Source organism: Haliaeetus albicilla, chromosome 20 (genome assembly GCF_947461875.1).
Source record: "Haliaeetus albicilla chromosome 20, bHalAlb1.1, whole genome shotgun sequence".
Classification (NCBI taxonomy): Eukaryota; Metazoa; Chordata; class Aves; order Accipitriformes; family Accipitridae; genus Haliaeetus; species Haliaeetus albicilla.
Window position 1 is genome coordinate 5,410,743 of NC_091502.1, and position 20,313 is coordinate 5,431,055.

General features: G+C 44.6%; 1 protein-coding gene across 2 annotated transcripts in view; it reads left to right on the forward strand.

Moving 5' to 3' along the window:
* The first annotated feature begins 601 nt into the window (after window positions 1-601).
* Window positions 602-20,313, forward strand: part of LNX2 (ligand of numb-protein X 2) — a 64,080-nt gene continuing 44,368 nt past the window's right edge. Inside the window, exon 1 of one of the 2 annotated variants that reach the window (XM_069808088.1) lies at window positions 602-719. The gene's annotated coding sequence lies outside the window, so the exon portion shown is untranslated. The remainder of the gene's footprint in view (window positions 720-20,313) is intronic. The other variant, XM_069808087.1, reaches the window with a different exon arrangement.

Sequence of the window (20,313 nt, forward strand, 5' to 3'; positions counted from 1 at the left end):
GCGGCCGCGCCCGGGACCCCCCCGAGGGGAGAACGGGGGGCGACAGCCGGGCCGGTGGGGATCCTGCCCGCCCCGCTCGCATGCCGGCGGGACCCATCGTAAACCCCCGTCCCGGGCGGCGGGAGCGCTGCGGGGCAAGGAGACGTTGGGGCGGCAACCGCTCGCTCGTTCGCCCGCCCCGCCGCTCAGCGGGAGCGGGCTCGGCGGCAGCGCCAGGGAGGCGGGACCGTGGCTGCCGCCTTCCGTCAGCGGCGGAGCTTCCCCCCCCCGTCCTCCCCCGGGGTTTGCCCCGTAGCAAGGCCACAGGGCTCGGGCAGGCGGGGACGGGTCTACCGGGCCGGACCGGGCACCGCACGGAGCATCTCCCCGGCCGGCCCCCCCCGCCCCGTCTCCGCCCGCACCTCCCGGCCCCGCGCGGTGAAGCTGCGATCAGGCGAGTGACGGGGACACCCCGGCCCGGGGCTCCGCCGCGGCCCGCCCCGGCCCCTCTCCCATAGGCTGCATCGCGCCCCCGCCGCCCGGCCCCGCGCCCCGGGGCTGCCGCCGGAGTGGCGGAACGCGGCTGTCACTTTGGGCAGCCGCCTCTGCCCCGGGGCGGGGAGGCGGGAGTACCGGCCCGGCGGAGCCGCTCTCCCTCAAGTACCGCCCGGAGTTTGCCTCCCGCCAGGCGGGAGCGGGCGCGGCTCGGCTTTGAGGAGAGCGCGGCGCGGAGCTCGGCGGTGAGTAACTTCCCTGCCCCGCCGCGGCGCCGGGCGGTTCAGCCTCCCCCTCAGCCGGCGGCGGCGGGAGGGCCGGCGGGCAGGGCGGCGGCCGCACACACCTCCCCGTCTCCCTCCTCATCCTCCCGGCTGCGGCCGTGGCAGCGGCGCCCGGGGCGGGGGGCCGGGCCTGCTGCGGACGCCGGGTTGGGGCAACAAGTCCGGGAGAGGCTCCGGGCGCCTGTGAGGCGGACTCCCCCGCCCCGCAGCCCCGGCGGGAGCGGCCCTGCCCTGGGCCGGGAGGAGCAGGGGGGTTTCCTGCCGGCCTCGGCGGGAGAACGGGCGCCGGCGGCGGCGGGTCAGCCCGCGGCGGGTCTCTGCGAAGCCGGGCTGTGGGCTCGGGGTGCTGGGGTAAACCTGCTCCGAAGGCGGCCGGTTTTTTTTTTGGGGGGGGGGGTCCCCCCACGTCCACCTGTGCTGCTCTGGCGTGTGTGCTCTTCTGTGGGAGAAGCCGCCTGGCCGCAGAGGAGTCGGATTACTGCGTGCGGGGGAGGCAGAAGAACAGCTGCGAGCGAACCCCTGCTGCAGGAGCCGGTTTCAGGTTATGTGTTTTACAGCTGCGCCAGAGGAACGCGGAGCTGTGCGTGAAACGCCTCCGAAGCCTGTGTAGTTGGCAGCTATTCCAAAACGTTAACTCCAGTCCTCGGTGCTCTGACCCAGGCTCTCCGATTTTTCCCCCCCGTTTGTTAGCGCTTACCACTGAAAATGTGCTTTAAAAACTGAGAACCTTGTGTCTTTTAAGCTTCAACAAGGCATACTTGAAAATTACCGTTGCTCTTGACAGAATGTTAGTACTCCGTCAACTAATGGAGAAAACCATTGCTGGAGCTGTGGTAGTGACAAATCTGACAGTCCCTTGTGACTTTTCTTGCCGTGTTCCTGATGCATAGCACTGGTTGTTTACTTCTGTGGAAATCCACTATTAAGTAGTTCTGAGCTTCGTTTAATTCCTTTTTTAATTACATGATATTGTGGGCTTGGTTTTGCCTCTGTGTGCAAAGTAAAAAATGTCTGGTAGGGATTAGCTTTGGGGTACGTTTGATAGTCTCTGGAAATAGATTTCGCATCATAAATGCTTTTGAGCTCCTGTTCAAAAGAGAAACTGTTCTGAGCTAGGCTCTCATTAAATAAACACTCTGAATTACTGATTTTTTTTTTTTTATTCCTCTACCCAATTCCTTTTGGCTTCGCGATGCTTTATTCTAAGCTGCAATCCAGCAGCAGATCAAGGAGGCTTAGGAGGAAACATCAGATGGTTTCAGTTAGTGTCCCTACCACTTGGAAAATAAACATGTTAGTACCATATGCTGCCCTGACTTTATTAAAACAAATTTCCTCAAAATGGAAGCAAGGTATATCGGTGTACTTGCTAGAACCATAAGACTTAATAGGGTCCTTTATAATTTATTCTTTTTGGGTTTTTTTAAACAATCAGCTCACTGAGGGAGGAATCCTCTTTCCTGAACATAATGCAATATAAAATGATTAACTCCAAATTCAGCAGGCTGCGAAGAGCACCATTGTGCCCAATTAGAATTTTTTTTTAATAGAAAAGGTATGTAATGTTATGTGTTAAAGTCCTTGTATTATTACAATTCTAAAATTTCTGGATATTAAAAAAAAAAAGCATAATTTCACAATGAGAGTTTTCAGTACTGAATTTCTAACTGTACTGACCCTTAACTTTGCCTAGTGACTTCAGCAAGAGAGAGCCCAGGGCCTTGGACTCAGGGCTGAGATTTGCAAACACAGTGTGGTTTCCTAACACAGGACTCGAATCTTCTATTTAAAAAAAAAAAATAAAAAAAAATTAAGCTACCATTTAGGGATGAAACTTTGCAAGGGGAGTGTAAGCTGGTGATTGGGTAGAAGAGTACTCTTCTCTTGAAACAGGTTAGGTTAAAAAATAAGCTTACTAAAACCTGTTGTGCAATTACAAAAATGTTGGCTTTGACCTTGCAAGCTTTGGCATTTGCTTGGAGTCTGCTCTTGTGGAAGCACTGATGACCTTGGTGAAACTTTGTTTTTTCGTAAGGCTCTACCTGCACTGAACAGCCTGTCAGTCTCCATCTTGGTATATATTTATGGGCCTGTATCACTAAAAACCAGAAGTTTGTAAGCTATTAGTTAAAATTGTCCACTTGAAAATACTTCAGAATATCCCCCCCTTTTTTTTTAATCCCATTTTTCTGTACTCTTAAAAAATGTCTTAAAATAGTTGAAAACAGCCATGAAGAAGTGATACCAACAATATCAAAGTGAAATGTGTAAAGATAATGATGTGTACTAGACGTTGGATTAATATAAATTATTGTCTCAGATCAGCAAGGTGCTGCTTGTTTAGAGAGCTGTTGGACATTGAGAGCTGTAATTAATAAGAAAACAGCATTCATTCAGTGTTAAAATGCTCCCTGGTATAAAAGGCACCAGAGGAGACTGGTTGCCTGTTTGATACAGCAGTGGCTTGTCTCTGATATTTGAAAATTCTTTGTTGATCTGGTTTGCAGAAGCAATTTTAATGTGACACCATTGAATTGCATGCTGCTTAATTGCTTTATTAGGTCAGTGGAGTTTGTCGTTCAGTGCCTTTCGAACATGAAAATTCTTTTAATATCAGTATTAAATTATGTAATTGTTGGGTCATGATGTCTACGGAGCAATAAAAAATAATAATATTGTGGAGTGTGCTTTTGGTTTTTTTGGCCCCAATTCTGTAGATGTTTGTGCTTACATATGTTTAATTTTAAACACCCAAGTATTTCTTTTGGAATTAGTGCGTCTTTTCTTAGGCTTAATGTTAAGCCTGCATGTAAATGTTTTCAGGGTCAGGATTTATGTTCGCAAAGTTCATGGGATAAACCTGTCATGTGTTTTCATACCGACTGTTCTGTATGAGATAACGTAGGTAGCTGACTTCTGCTTTGGAACTGGGGACTGGTTTATCTACTGACACGTACGGAGATGCTCCCAGCCCTGCTGCTGCGTTACAGGGGGTAGCAGTGCTGTACCTGAGCTGACTTCACCCCTGCAACGTGCTTTGCAATACTGCAGGCATCTCTTTGGTTTCTGAAGTATTTTTGGTGATATGAATTTGCATGATGTCAATCCTGTACATTCTCATATATGCTTATTTCAACTGATGTTAGTTTTACAAGTGATTTGGGGGCTGGAAGAGGAAGGGAATCTCTTGCTGAGTCTCTCACACTGAGCTGGGCATTAGATAGTGAAAACAAAAGCTTAAGTATGCAGTTGTTTGATATAAAATCAGGTAACTTGTGAACATGCAAGATTTTAAATTGTTTTGCATTTCTGCAATTTTTCCACCCAATTAGTGGGAACTATTTTTATTTTGAAAATGGAAGCTTGGGGTAATGTAGCTCAATATTTGCAGCCTCTTTTTTTTTTTTTTTAAGTAAGCAAGTTATGATGTTGCTCTTGGGTTGTGGTATGTTGTTAAGAATGTCTAGAATTTTCTTGCTGTCATCACAGCAAAACAGAGCAAATCAGGTAAAAAAGTAATTGTAAGATTCTAAATATATCAGATCAATATTATATAGAGTTAATTTTTGCCCAGGCAGAGTTGGTTTACTTTGGCATGGAGTGATAGATGTTGCATTTTGCCTGGCTGTTTTTCCTTCATTCCACAGAGAAGAATCATAGAATCATAGAGTGGTTTGGAAGGGACCATCTACTTCCAACCCCCCCGCCATGGGCAGGGACACCTTCCACTAGACCAGGTTGCTCAAAGCCCCATCCAACCTGGCCTTGAACACTGCCAGGGATGGGGCATCCACAACCTCCCTCGGCAACCTGTGCCAGTGCCTGACCACCCTCATAGTGAACAACTTCTTCCTTAAATCTAATCTAAATCTACCTTCTTTCAGTTCCAAGCCATTACCCCGTGTCCCATCACTACCTGCCCTTGTAAAAAGTCCCTCTCCAGCTTTCTTGTAGGCCCCTGTTAGGTACCGGAAGGCTGCTGTAAGGTCTCCCTGGAGCCTTCTCTTCTCCAGGCTAGACAACCCCAACTCTCTCAGCCTGTCTTCATAGGAGAGGTGCTCCAGACCCCTGATGATCTTCATGGCCCTCCTCTGGACCTGCTCCAACCCGTCCATGTCCTTCTTGTTGGGGACCCAAGAGCTGAACACAGTACTTCAGGTGAGGTGTCACAAGAGCAGAGTAGAGGGGCAGAATCCTCTCCCTCGACCTGCTGGTCACGCTTCTTTTGATGCAGCTCAGGATACAGTTGACTTTCTGGGCTGCAAACACACATTGCCAGGTCATGCTGAGCTTCTCGTCAACCAACACCCCCAAGTCCTTCTCCTCAGGACTGCTCCTCAATCCATTCTCTGCCCAGCCTGTATTTGTGCTTGGGATTGCCCTGACCCATGTGCAGGACCTTGCGCTTGTCCTTGCTGAACTTCATGAGGTTTGCACAGGCCTGCCTGCTAAGGTCCCTCTGGATGGCATCCCTTCCCTCCAGTGTGTCAACCACAGCACACAGCTTGGTGTCATCGGCAAACTTGCTAAGGGTGCACTCAATCCCACTGTCCATGTTGCCGACAAAGATGTTAAACAGCGCCAGTCCCAATACTGACCCCTGAGGAATGCCACCTGTCACTGCTCTCCACTCAGACATCGAGCCATTGACCGCAACTCTTTGAGTGTGACCATCCAACCAATTCCTTATCCACCGAGCGGTCCTTCCATCAAATCCATGTCTCTCCAATTTAGAGACAAGGATGTCGTGAAGGATAGTGTCAAATGCTTTGCACAAGTCCGGGTAGATGACATCCGTTGCTCTTCCCTTATCCACCAACGCTGCAACCCCATCATAGAAGGACAACAAATTATTCAGGCACAATTTGCCCTTGGTGAAGCCATGTTGGCTGTCACCAATCGCCTCCTTATTTTCTATGTGCCTTAGCATAGTTTTGGGGAGGATCTGCTCCATGATCTTGCCAGGCACAGAGGTGAGACTGACTGGCCTGTAGTTCCCTGGGTCTTCCTTTTTTCCCTTTTTAAAAATGGGGGTTATGTTTCCCCTCTTCCAGTCAATGGGAACTTCCCCAGACTGTGACGACTTCTCAAAAATGATGGATAGGGCTTAGCCACTTCATCCTCCAGTTCCCTCAGGACCCACGGATACATCTCGTCACGTCCCATGGACTTGTGCACCTTCAGGTTCCTTAGATGGTCTCGAACCTGACCTTCTCCTACCTTGGGTTGTTTTTCATTCTCCCAGTCCCTGCCTTTGCCTTCTGCATCTTGGGTGGTGTGGCTGGAGCACTGGCTGGTGAAGACTGAGGCAAAAAAGTCATTGAGTACCTCAGCCTTCTCCGTATCCCAGGTAACCAGGTGTCCCATTTCCTTCTGGAGAGGGCTTACATTTTCCCTAGTCTTCCTTTTATCGCCAACATACCTATAGAAGCTTTTCTTGTTGCCCTTGACGTCCCTGGCCAGATTCAATTCTATCAGGGATTTAGCTTTCCTAACCTGATCCTTGGCTGCTCGCACAATTTCTCTGTATTCCTCCCAGGCTACCTGTCCTTGCTTCCACCCTCTGCAGGCTTCCTTTTTGTGTTTGAGTTTGTCCAGGAGCTCCTTGTTCATCCATCCAGGCCTCCTGGTGTTTTTGCCTGACTTCCTCTTTGTTGGGATGCATTGCTCCTGAGCTTGGAGGAGGTGATCCTTGACTATTAACCAGCTTTCTTGGGCCCCTCTTCCTTCCAGGGCTTTATCTCATGGTACTCTCCCAAGCAGATCCCTGAAGAGGCCAAAGTCTGCTCTCCTGAAGTCCAGGGCAGTGAGCTTGCTGTGCGCCCTCCTCACTGCCCTAAGGATCTTGAACTCTACCATTTCATGGTCACTGCAGCCAAGGCTGCCCTTGAGCTTCACATTCCCCACCAGCCCCTCCTTGTTGGTGAGAACAAGGTCCAGCATAGTACCTCTCCTCGTTGGCTCTTCTATCGCTTGGAGAAGGAAGTGTTTTTATATTTCACTGCGGAGATTGTCGTGCTTAACCACTGTTTGATGGGGTGTACAGAATTTTTCTGAAGAACCCTTGTAGCAAAATACAATTTGATCAAGGAGTATATTCAATATATGAACTGATCCAGTTTTAAAATGTTGTAAGTGGTAGTAATAAGTAGTTCTAGAAAACTAAGAAGGAACTATGACTTATTATCTTTTTTCTAGCAATAGAGCACAACAGAAAGCAGTGCGCGTTAAAGGAGAACCCATATGTGTCTGGGCAAAGGGAGGAACCCAGTAGTTGCAGAAAGGCAAAGCAGGGCTTTTGGATCAGGTTGCCTGGAGTGGTGTAGTGCTGTCAGATATTATTCAGCACAGTGGGGAAAAATGAGCGACAAGCTACCTACTTTGGGAGACAGTCCTGAAGGGCGAAGGGGTCCAGGGGGGATGGACTTTCTTTAAGAAAGAAATCTTAATGGCTGAGGACCAGGCTATTCCCATGCGCTGCAAGACGAACTGCCGAGGAAGACGACCGCCCTGGCTGAACAGGGATCGTTTGCTAGGACTCAAGAAAAAAAGGAGAGTTTATCATCTCTGGAAGAAAGGGCAGACAACTCTGGAGGAGTATAGGGATCTTGTTAGGTCATGCAGAGAGGAAATTAGAAAGGCAAAAGCTCAGCTAGAACTCCCACTATTGTAAGAGACGACAAAAAATGTTTTTACAAATATGTTAACGATAAAAAGAGAGCCAAGGAGAATATCTGTCCCTTATTGGATACAGAAGGGAACATTGCCACCAGAGATGAGGAAAAGGCTGAGGTACTTAATGCCTTCTTTGCCTCAGTCTTTAATAGTGACACCAGTTATCCTCAGGGTACTTTGCCCCCTGAGCTGGAAGGCAAGGATGGAGAGCAGAATATACCCCCCCATAATCCAGGAGGAAATCGTTAGTGACCTACTACGCCATCTGGAGACTCACAAGTCTATGGGACCAGATGGGATCCATCCAAGAGTACTGAGGGAGCTGGCGGAGGAGCTTGCCAAGCCACTCTCCATCATTTATCAGCAATCCTGGTCAACAGGGGAGGTCCTAGACGACTGGAGGCTTGCTGATGTGATGCCTATTTACAAGAAGGGTCAGAGGGAGGATCCAGGGAACTACGGGCCTGTCAGCCTGACCACGGTACCAGGGAAGATTATGGAACAGTTTGTCTTGAGAGCCCTCACATGGCAAGTCCAGGACAAGCAGGGGATCAGGCCCAGCCAGCATGGGTTTACGAAAGGCAGGTCCTGCTTGACCAACCTGATCTCCTTCTATGACCAGGCGACCCGCCTAGTGGATGAGGGGAAGGCTGTGGATGTTGTCTAGGTGGAATTCAGCAAGGCCTTTGACACTGTCTCTCATGGCATACTCCTTGAGAAGCTGGCGGCTCATGGCTTGGACAAGTGTACTCTGCTGGGTGAAAAACTGGCTGGATGGACGAGCCCAGAGGGTTGTGGTGAATGGGGTGAAATCCAGTTGGTGGCCAGTCACAAGCGGTGTTCCCCAGGGCTCAGTATTGGGGCCAGTTCTGTTTAATGTCTTTATTAATGAGCTGGATGAGGGGATCGAGTGCACCCTCAGCAAGTTTGCGGGCAGTGCCAAGTTGGGTGGGAATGTTGATCTGCTGGAGGGCAGGAAGGCTCTACAGAGGGATCTGGACAGGCTGGATCGATGGGCCGAGGCCAGTTGTATGAGGTTCAACAAGGCCAAGTGCCGGGTCCTGCACTTGGGTCACAACAACCCCACGCAGCGCTACAGGCTTGGGGAAGAGCAGCTGGAAAGCTGCCCGGCGGAAAAGGACCTGGGGGTGTTGGTCGACAGCCGGCTGAATGTGAGCCAGCAGTGTGCCCAGGTGGCCAAGAAGGCCAATGGCATCCTGGCCTGTATCAGAAATGGTGTGGCCAGCAGGAGCAGGGCAGTGATCATTCCCCTGTATTTGGCACTGGTGAGGCTGCACCTCGAGTCCTGTGTTCAGTTTTGGGCCCCTCACTACAGGAAAGACATGGAGGTGCTGGAGCATATCCAAAGAAGGGCAACGAAGCTGGTGAAGGGTCTAGAGCACAAGTCTTATGAGGAGCTGCTGAGGGAACTGGGATTGTTTAGTCTGGAGAAGAGGAGGCTGAGGGGAGACCTGATCACTCTCTACAACCACCTGAAAGGAGGGTGTAGTGAGGTGGGTGCTGGTCTCTTCTGTCAGGTGGCTGGAGATAGGACGAGAAGAAATGGCCTCAAGTTGTGTCAGGGGAGGATTAGGTTGGATATTAGGAAAAATTTCTTTGCTGAAAAGTTGTCAGGTATTGGAACAGGCTGCCCAGGGAAGTGGTGGAGTCACCATCCCTAGAAGTGTTCAAAAAGTGTGTAGACAAGGCACTTCAGGACATGGTTTAGTGGGCATGGTTGATGGTTGGACTTGATCTTGAGGGTCTTTTCCAACCTAAATGATTTTGTGATACTTCTGCATTGGTACATTCTTTGCAGTGGGAGTGATTTTTGAAGTGTGCTATAGGCTGTGCTCCTCACCCCAACCCCCAAAATAACACTGCCACTGTGTATCCCCATGACCTTCTCCAAAGGGGTTGCACAAGCCCAGTGGAAGGTGTCAGGATGCCGGCATCGTCCATTTCTGGGAGGTGGCTCATTAGAAAACAATTGGTAATAAGCACAGTTTATTATTGGGTTCAAGTCAGTGTTCCCATATGTTGACGCTTTTATCGACTTCTGCAGTTGTACTCATCGTGTAGATTTTTTTTTTCCTTTGCATGCAATTTTTGCTTGAATCCGAGCTACCTTCCACAGACAACCCTCTTTTAATGCAGTGTCATCTTCAAAATTTTGGCCAAACACCAAAGAATACTAGTGATGGAGGATTTTAAGCTCTTACCTTCCTGTGGCTTTGTTCTTCAGATTGGTGCTAATCCTCGTTTCTGAGTTCATGCATAGGAAAAAGAAAGCTGGTGCAGCAGAGGTTTTTGGCACAACAGAAGCAAATGAAATTCAAGCAAAGCTAACGGAGGTAAAATGTCGCTGACTTGTGTACTGAAACCAGTTTGTGGAAAGCGGTTTTCAGTGGTTGCTATATTGTGCTCGAATAAGCTGTCATGTTCTGCCACTGGAATGTTGTGTTTGCTTTGAAAGGACCGACCCATGGGGGTTTTTTCCTGACACAAAGCAACATTTCTGAATATAGGCGTGTCATGATTTTTCCGGCTATCAAGTTTTAGTTGGCATTCCTGAACAAAATCTTCATTTAGAAAAAAAGCTTGGCTGGTATAAGTGAGCCTTCTTTGTTCATGCATTTTACTCTGTCATAACGTGAATGTGCTTTTGTCTGCGTACCTTGTATTAGTCCGCAGATGAAACGAGCTGTATCAGCAACGTACTCTTACGGCAGGCAGTAGAATAGAGCCTATACTGGGGTTTTCTGCGGGTGTGGCGATGTCATTCAAATCATTCCCCTAATTGACATTGCTGCCTGCTATGCCAGCAAAAACAAAACAACAACAAGAAAACCCACAAGCCTCACAAGGCTCTGAAGCTAACCACATTTTGACTTCAACACAGTTGGTTCTTCCACTGCCTTCAGTGACAGTCTGTGCAGAACGGTACGTTCAAAGTCCATCTTATGGCTGGGTAGCCTACATGTAGAGCAAGTCATATTTCAGGGAGGGCACTGGAGGTGTTAATATCTTTGTGTGCCTCGTGGATAGTGCACTGAGATATCTGCAACAGATTAAATACTTAAATGTGGACCATATTAAGTTGCTTCTACACATTTGGAGGTTAAAAGTTATAGGAAAAAAAATTGGTAACAGCTATTGCCACTTCATGCGGAGGAGGATGCCTTATTGTTACTTCCAAGTTCATGCATTTATTTACCAATAGCCCACCCTTCCTTGTGTTCTTGCCTCTTTTTATTAGATCTGTTCCCCTGCCACATATCATCATTTTTTCCCTTTTTTTTTTTTTTAATCAAGTTGTTTAAAATTTGTATGTAACCAGACTGAAATAACTAAGTGAAAGTTGATTGACACATCACAAGACCACATAGATCCTAATGTGTTGTATAAACTTTCTGGTTGTGTTCAAAGAGTTTGCTATCGACCCCATTCTGATTGTACAGCTGTAACCTGTACCCTTGGTACAGTATGTATGCACTATAGCTGTCATCCAAACCCCCTCCGCTCCCTGTGGCTTCCCTGACTGTTGATTGAAATAACTTGGTTTTTAAACTTTTAAAAAACCTTTTTCAGTCGAGCTTTTTCCGGAGCAGGTTGATTAGGATTTCCTTCTGTCCGGCCCCTTTTTCCTGTCTTTATGTCTTGTTTGCTCTAAAGGAGTTTTCTCAGGCACTTACTGTTACTGACAGAAGCTAGTGAAGGCTCACCCAGTGAATTAGTAAAATAGTTCCATGTCTGTGCTGGATCTTGCAATTATGTTAATTAAGAATTGGTGCAAGCCAGTTCCTGGACTGTTTTTACAAGTAGTCCATTACTAAGCTGTCATTGCTGCTTCTAATGAAGATTGAAACTTAAAAATCACAGGGTTTCCTGACTTATACTGAACCAGTATAAAATGGTATTCGCTCAGGATTGAATGCCATCAGAATTTAGGTTCGCTTCTTAATTACTTTAATTCCTTTTAAATGCTAAAGGTAAAGCTAATCTCATCCAGGTTATATTAGGCTAAAAATACAGATATTTTTGTGTACTTGTAGATGTATCATGCATTTCATCCAAATGTCTTAAAAAGGTATGTAAGTTAGATCTTCACATACACATTACAAAGCTTCATAAGAATTCAGTGACAACCACCAAATGTGTTTCTTTTTCAAATCACCAGTAAAAAAAGGTATCTTTCTACTTCGTCTGGCAAAATAACCACTCTTCATTCCTGTTATCTGGGGGATGGCTCAGTGTGTCTGTTCAGCACTGATACTTTTATATTCTATAGCTTCTGATACGTGTCTATAGCTGGAAGTGACACAAGCTGAATTAAGCTTCACTGCATGTACAGCAGCAAATATATCTGTCGTGGTGTATTTATACAGCATGGGCATGATCCTGCGTAAGTAATACTTGCGGTTTTAGTTGTGGGGAGGTTTTTTTTCCCCACTTTGAAATCCATTTTGACTGATAGCTGCTGACTTACCTATTGACTGTGGCTCTCCTGCTTTCTGCAGGGAAAATAACTTTCCAGTGAAGAAAAAGTGAAGGTGATTCAGTGGTGGTAAAAAGGAGAATCAGCAGCACAGCTTGTCTGTGCACTTGACCTGAGCTGTCTTGCCATGTAAGCAGAAAAAGAGACTCTATCGGAAAATTAACACCAAAGTGAGCGGTAATACAGAATTTTGGGTTACTGGAGTGTGAAATGAAACTGTTAGTAAGGGATGTGTGCCATCGACTAGAGAAATGCCGTAGAAGTGTAATGCTTTCCTAAGTTGTATTTTGAAAAGTTTGAAAAGCTGTGAAGCCAGGAAATGTTCGTAACTACCTGTCATGCCATTATGAAGTGGAAGATATTTGATGGAGAACTTTGGGTACAGCTTGACATGTTACCTGCTACAAATGATCAGAACCATACGGGTTTCACAACAGGTATGGTTTGTCTTTAAGTAAGTCTCAAGTTTAGTGAAGGCAACTTATTTCACACAGTAATGTCAACATTGTACTGTGACTTTTTTTTTTTTTGTCTCAAAGGGTCAAAGAGGAAAGATTTCTGTTTTAGTTGCAATACTGACTTTGAGGATAAAGAAGATGGGTTTGTTCTAAAGCATTGATAGAGGTGAGGCCATGTATACCTGAAAACCTGCTAAGCAGTTAAGCTGAAATGCAGGAGAGAAGGGAGTTCACTACAATGCATCCACACATGTTAGGAACAGTTGCTGTTCCATATGTGCTATTTTTCAGATGATGTATCAAATGCTGAGTCCTGCTTAGCCATCCCTACAGCTTGACTGTACAATTGAATCTCCAGTGGTGACTCCATGGGGTCCTTTGTGGGAATGAGGGTCCTTCTGCCTGCTTCTGCTCCTGAGAAAGTCACTGAATTCACCACAGCTGTGATGAAGTGGTTATAGCAAAGCATCCCTTATGGGATTTCTTTGCTAGGGCTCAATTGCTGCTGGTACAAATCTGGTTAGCGTTCTACTTGTCATTGAGCTTACTTTACATATATGTGTATATATAAAAAATTAATTTCTATAAATAAATAAATAAAACAGTATAAAAAGGAAAAAAAGCAAGCTTACTCTTTTTCTTTCAACAATGTTTTGCTCTCCTTTCTTTTCAGATCTTATCTTAGAAATCCTTCCAAATTTAGCTTTAAGTATTTTTTATGTAAGAATGAAGTTGAGATATAATAGGTAAAGTCATTATAGAAATCTGATCCAATATGTTTTTACCAACTTAATTATTGTTCAATTCTGTAGTTTTTACTTCTTGGTTGTGGAGTAATTTTATTCTTCTGGTGCTGTCAGCAGTTATAGCAATGAGGAGCTTTGATAATGTGTTGTTTGAATAGAAGATCTGTATAAATATTATCGATTATGAACATCAATTATAGAAAACGTTATGAACCATTTATGGGTTTTATTGGGGGATTTTTCACATAAATCCCCACAACAAAAGTTTGGAAAACAGTAAATGAGTGATGGAAAAATAATAACATTTGTAAGATGGAAGGAGTTATTTTCTTAATTTTCCAGCTGATGAGTAGGTGCATATAAAAAGAAGCCATCAGATTGCTTTTGCTATCATGATATATTTTTCTGTAGTCCAGAGGTTAAGTTCTATCCTTATTTAATATTAAGCTTACTCAGTTTTCTGACTTTGAAATAAAATGGAAGCAATCAAAAAAAGGTGGAATAACTGATCATATAATCAGATACTAAGACTGTATTTAAATATATTTAAATATTTATTTATAAAATTGCATTTAAATAGATTGATAAAACTCTTTATTGGAAAAAATGCTCTGCCTTAACACTAATTGAAGAGGATTAGGATTTCATAAAGTGAATTACTGTTTTCTATTTGAGGGGGGAAGATATTTTCCCCCAAGGATTTGCTTTTAAAACTACCATCTTTCTTCCCAGATGTTCTCGAATACATTCTGCATTGTTTTAAAACAACTCTAATCTTTAATATGATTATCTGTAAACTTCCTTTGTTAACTGAGGATTTTTTCAGATTATCAAATCATTTTATATATACAAATCCTCCTTTTCTTGGTGCATACCGTAAGTCTCCATTGCATGCCCGAGGCAGTGCCCCAAATGAAGCCGACTGACATCAATTATTGATGATTATTCTCTGCACGCTGGGAAATGAAATCGAGTCTCTGGTCTCAATTTGTGGTTTGTTTGAAACATGGATAATGACAGCAGGTGCAGGCAGACACTGGAGCGTGTACATTGATTTGCAGCATAAGGATGGACAAGTTACTTAAGAGTATATGGGATTCAGAAGGGAAAATGATTGGAGCTGATGTTGTCGTGTGCTTTTAAAGAACTTAGTCAGTATGTTTTCCTGGTACCCATACACCAAAATGAGAGGAGCTATTTTCTCTCATCGTGGTGGTGAAACACTGGGGCATGGGATAGCGGTTAACAGGAGGGAAGGGCCCCTCCTTCCCAGTTCCCCATCCCACCTAAGGGTGGCCTGATCTGACTTGCTCTGACTACAAGCTAAAATTGTGCTCCGTATTTCTCATGCACCAATAACTTTCTTTCAGTGGGGTTTTTAAAGTGTGAAATTGAGCAACCTAATGTTGGTAACATGCTTGTGCATCCCTCATGCTACTCCCTTTTGTGTCTGTCCTTTGCACAGGACTGGGCTGCGGAGGAAAAAAGCTTTTGAACAGAAACCAGCAGCTGGGTTACAACACAGGTTCAGGAGGGGTGGGGAAAACTGAAAGTGGGTAAGCTAAAAAGTGGCATCTCTTAATTTCGTAAGTTAGCTTGCAACCTGAATCGTCATGTTTTAACGTTAGACAATGTCAAAAATTACATGTAGTTTTTAAATGACTGCAATGGTTGCAGCAGCTACATCATTAGTAAAATCCTTTCTGCTTATGAGGTTTAGAAGGAGCTGGCAATACTGCCTGAGCTACAATACAGCTTAGAGACAGGAGAAAACTTTGTTATCCTACAGACAAAAAGTAGTCTGCTTGGTTTTTTTGTTGTTGTTGTTTTGGTTGTGGTTTTTTTTTTTCTGGAGGACAAAATGATTAGTGAGGATTTGGGTCCAGCCAGGTTTCCCCCACTGCAAGGTCTTTCCAATGCTGGCAGCCTCTCACGGGTCCAGCTGCCTGGGTTTCCCTGCAAAGCGTTCACTCTTGGGTATTGTTTTGGCAAGCTGTCTTCAGGCTTTCTAAAGAACAGAGAGAAGAAGGGAAATATAAATTTTTTCAAAACCCAGTGTGGAATTTCTTGGGACAGAGCAAGCTGTGCAGGCACATGAGGATTTTTCATGTTTGAAGTCAGAATCTGTTGTAGGGGAAAAAGGTCAGATGTGAATACAGGAGCCTGATGTCTCCCCATCAGGACTGCCCCTCCATCCTCTGGATGCAGGAGTTCAAATGCCGGGTGTAGGAGGGCAAAGTGAGAAGTAAGCAAAAGAGGATCGTCTTCGAAGGACAAATCAGTGCGGTGAGAGCTTCCCTTGCTGGCAAAAGCCTGAGTAAGCAGGTGGGGCTGGCATCATGCCCTGAAGGTTAATTTAGTCGGTCGCCAAGCTGGAGGGGGAAGCGAAGCCCTGCCTTCTGCAAGGGTTCTCAAGAAAGATGCTCTGAGAAGACTTTGGCTGCTGCCTCTCATTTCACCTTGGGTGCTGGGAAAAAGAAAGGGTAGCTAGGACAGAGACAATGCAAAGCTTAAAAAAAAATAAAAATCAATGTATATAGTATCAGTGGCATTTAGAATCATGTTGGGTTCTTTGGTGGGCTTTGAGCAGTGGCAGGGCCAGTGTTTCATTTCTTTGGCAGCTCAGCTGCCCCGGCAGGCTCGGAGGCTGCCATCCACCCTCCCAACCACCCGAGCTGCCTGCCGCACTAGCTGAGGTTTTATGGTGCCTCTGAGGCTATTCCTGGATGTCAAGTCTATATTGGAGAAATACTGCCAAATTTTTTTTAGCGCTAATGCAGGAGAGGTCTAGCTGAGCACAGAGACAGTGATATTGTTAATTTTCCAGGCTGTTGCTATCTTACTCTCAGCTGTCCCTAGACATCCTCACCATTTTATGTTTCCTCTCTAATGGCATGAGCCAGGATGTCATAATATCCAAAATCAAATGTACCAGAAAATATAATAAATTAGAGTCGGGCTAGCAGAGTAATTGAAGAATAAACTGAATTTTAAACAACACAAGATTGCGTTATGAACTGATTGCTATGCACGAAATGCACCAGAGGAGTGCGACTTCATGTAGATTTACTATTGATGGCAGCATTTCCTAGATTGCTACTGGTAATAAAGAAATGAAAATGGTTTGAACTTTTGAGTTAGTAGCACGACATAATATTGCAGTGAAGGAGAAGTACCATTCTAGTTACGCTGCAAAGTAATTCTGGAAGAAAAATGTTCTTGGTGCTTAATTTATTTATTTAAGAGGTTTACATGTATTTAGCAATTCTGGAGTTTATAAAGGCACACAGTGAATGCAGGCTTTGGCGTGGAAAGAACTAAATTTGTCCTCAACTCCTAATGTAATTCTTCTATAAGAAATTACTTAGGAAATGTATCAGTAGAATGGATTCCTCTCAATTCAGAAAATTGACTTTAAGGACATTCGTTGTCTCTAAGAGATGCTAAGGTTCTCTGCCAGGTTCAGTTTTATGGCAGATAGTCTCATATTTTGTTTGAATAATTTTCTTGCATTCTTTATTTCATTAAAAACAGATAATGCACATACAGAAGACATTTTGAAAATAACCCTCTGGCTGTGACACTAGTAGACATATAGGGAGATGGTGTAAGAAGTTCTGGTTTTGTGAGCTACAAGCTACCTCAGCTGAGCCCTGGAAGCTGAGCATCCGTGTTCTCCTGGTCTGTTGAAATATGAAATGAGAGAGTGCTAGTGAAAGCCACCCTGAAGGTTACTCTTACAACCAGAAACTGTGGGAAAGGCTGTGAAATGCAAATAGTCAGTAGCAGGTATTTGCTAAAAGATAACAAATGTTTGAGCTGCTGGGTTGAAGAATCTGAGTGGGCTGTATGAAAGCGGGTCCTGTGCAGAGGTGTCGGTGTTGAGGTAGTTGAACCGCTGATGTGCAAAGAAAAACACTTTGGACTGTGCTTTTCTGTTCATCCTGATTTTTGTAAGGATGAGATTTTTGGTGGCAATGATTCAAGCTCAAGGCAAGGCTCTGCCACTTCCAAAATTACATTCTGTGGTGAAATACCAGCAAACGGAAGGGCTGTTCAGTGGTAGAAATGAAACATAAGCCTTCTTTGGTGGCAGGGAGGGCAGGAAGGCAAAAAAGCAATATTACTGTACTGGAAGAATCTAATTTTGTAGTGATAAGCAGTATGATTTGTTTAAGTGAATACCTTTAAGTTTAAAGGTTTAAGTTGTATTTAAACATGAAATGGTATTGTTTATTTTCATTATTCTTGTAAAATTTAAATAAGGTTCTCTACCAGGAATGGTAATGAAATACATTTGATTTTTAAACTAATTGGGTTTTTTATTTTTAACTAATTTCACTAATAAAACAGTGAAACAAGGTAGCTCTTGCGAGTTAAATACTTGGATATATACACTAAGCTTTAGCATTATTAAACTAATTCAAAGTGCTGTTAAATCCCTTGATTTAAATTACTTCACTGTGCCATGACCTAATGGAAGCAGAAATTAATCTAGAAGATGCAATTAATAAACTACTTCAATCCCTCGTGTAATATTTAAAATGAATTATTTTTCTGTGTGTATTTTGATCACTTAATAACTTGTCTCCTCCCACCCATCCCGCATACCCGTAGGCTCAGGGATCACCGGGAGGCAGGAGGGTGATGCCCGGGTGCTGCCTGCCCCTCTGGGCTGCCTGGGGAGATGGTAAGGGCCAGCTTCATAAACAAGCCGCAGACCACCACGGCTCTGGCTCTTCAGACTTGTGTAGCAGAAAACTTGGGAGAATGGTGTTACAAAGGAAAAAATAATCCGCCTATCAATAGGGGAAAATGGGCAGCATTTAACCCATTTAAAAAGAAACAAACCTGAGCAGTACAGGGATTCTTACAGGCAGGTTTTGAGGAAGGTCATCTTCAAGATCTGATATTTCTGCTCTATTCAATGGCAAGTTCTGATATTCTGTGAAAAATTCAGAGCTCTCCTGTGCTACTGAGGACTCCTTGTTCCTTTTCCCATCCTGCATCCCAGGCAACTTTTGGTGAGTTACACAAACACCATTTATCTTTGAGAGCTTTCCCCAGTGGGAGGTGACACTTGCAACAAATAACTGTATGATGAAGCCTTTCTCTAGCTGCAGTCAGTCTCTTTTCTAATGCTTGTTACCAAGTTAACCTAGCACATGAAATCTGGGTACTATGGATTTGCTCTTACTGCAGGTAAGACCACTCAAGAAAACTCGAGTGCAGTTGTTAGGGAGGAATATGATGGGTAAATGGAGTTCTTTCAAAGAGTCGAGGAGCGTCATTTTCTTTCAAAATATATTAGTGGCATGGAAGAAGGCGAGCATTTCTGATAAAGCTTATTGCAATAGTAAATGCTAGAAACAAGTCAGCAATATTGAGCAGTCCAATTTAGTTTGGAAGCTGCAGGCAGTTGAATGATATATTACAATTTAAGGAATAAATTTTCTATAACATTTAGAAGCAGAAAATCTGAACAGTTTTCACAGGGTGAATGCATCCTGGAAACATGCAGCAGTCATCATGATTAACCATTGGAAAGCAGCTCTGTTCAGTCCTGTGGTAAGATGCCTAAGTGTACTTTGAGTAAGGATACGTAAGGGAGTGTTAACAAGGAACCCGAAGGTGCTGTTCCTGGGGTATGGGGCACAGGCGGTACCCGGGACCTGCTGGTTTCTGATGTGAATGCTCTTAGAAAGAGTTAACACATGAAAGCTGGGAAAGACTTTAAAAAAAAATAAAGAGTTACAAGAATTATTAGAGGCTGCTTTATGGTATTTATTCAAGAACCTCTCTTGCCTCATCTAACTGGTAAATAAACCATAATGCCTAAAGTAATGGGGGGGTTCATAATTTTAAAGAGATGTTTACATATCTGGAGCATCACTGACAGGCAGCTAATACAGCTAGGTAGGCTTGGTAAAGCTTTGCTACAGACTGAGTAAATATCATAAACATTTAAGGATCGGAAACCCTCAGGAACAGTAAACGTGACTAGCTAATACCAATAAGTAAAGATTTCACTGTTGGATGCAAAATCGCAGAAATGTGTATTTAATGTGTACCCGCAAACTAATTGCTTCAGCTAGATGTATCGTCCAGTGATGCTGTTGGGATCAGCACTTAATGGTACAATTTCTATTAGGGGGTGCTTTTCCTGTAGCAGGTGGGCAGGGAGCCAACGCTACGTAAAGTCACTGATGTCATCCCAGGGCTGCCGATGGCGGGGACAGGCAGGACCAGGCATCCCGAGACCGACGTACGAGGCAGCCGCATCCGTCCTCGCGTGCCACTGCTGCTGCGGAGCTGGACCGCTGAGGTTCGGTTCGTGGTACGTCGTTGAGTCCTGGAAGGAAAATCTTTTAGTCTGGCGATCAGCTTGCCAGTGGAGACCGCTGTGCTTGAAGAGTCTCTTCAGTCTGTTATTTTAAATTATGTATGCCCCAAAGCAGGTATAAATGAATGCTCCTAGTGCGTCCATTAGATAAGGAGATGGACAGCTCATAAATTCAGATCTTGCTCTGTTTCATGTTCAGTCAAATAGACTTTGATGGTTGTAATGTAGCAGCACAAAGGCATTTTGAGTTTTGTGAATGCAGGAAGGAATATTAATGTAGTTCAGCTTTATCCATGAAAAGACCAATGAAAAAGATGAGGAAGAGCCTTCACGTATTTTGTTACATTGTTTTCCTACCTTGGTAAAAGCTGCTTCTCTTCAGTTTTAAAAAAGGGTGTAGTAGCTGAAAGGAGGCTTTTCCCACGTGAAGGAAAAGGGTGAGAAATTGTAAAATATATTTACAGGATTGTCAACAGAAGTATTTCATGGGGCTTACAGAGGATCCCTTTGTATGAAAGTGGGAAAACTACAGATATAAACTAAGTCCCTCCATGAGGCGATAGTTTGTTTGAAGTGGCATACCAATAAAATTGTGTTTTTTCCTCCCAGCTTTTCTGCGTTTTTGAAAAGGGCATGGAAAAGGCCCATCAAAAGACTTCAGAAAGGTCAAGACCTTTATGGTTGTCAGTGACTTTGAGGTTCTTGGGTAAAGGCATTAAGTAAGTGGAGTATGCAGTGACTATATCATGGGCAGTACGTTGTACTGTTACACCTTACATGACAGTTAAAAATGTCACGAGTTCAAAACGTGTTTTCTCATATTTATGCACAACAT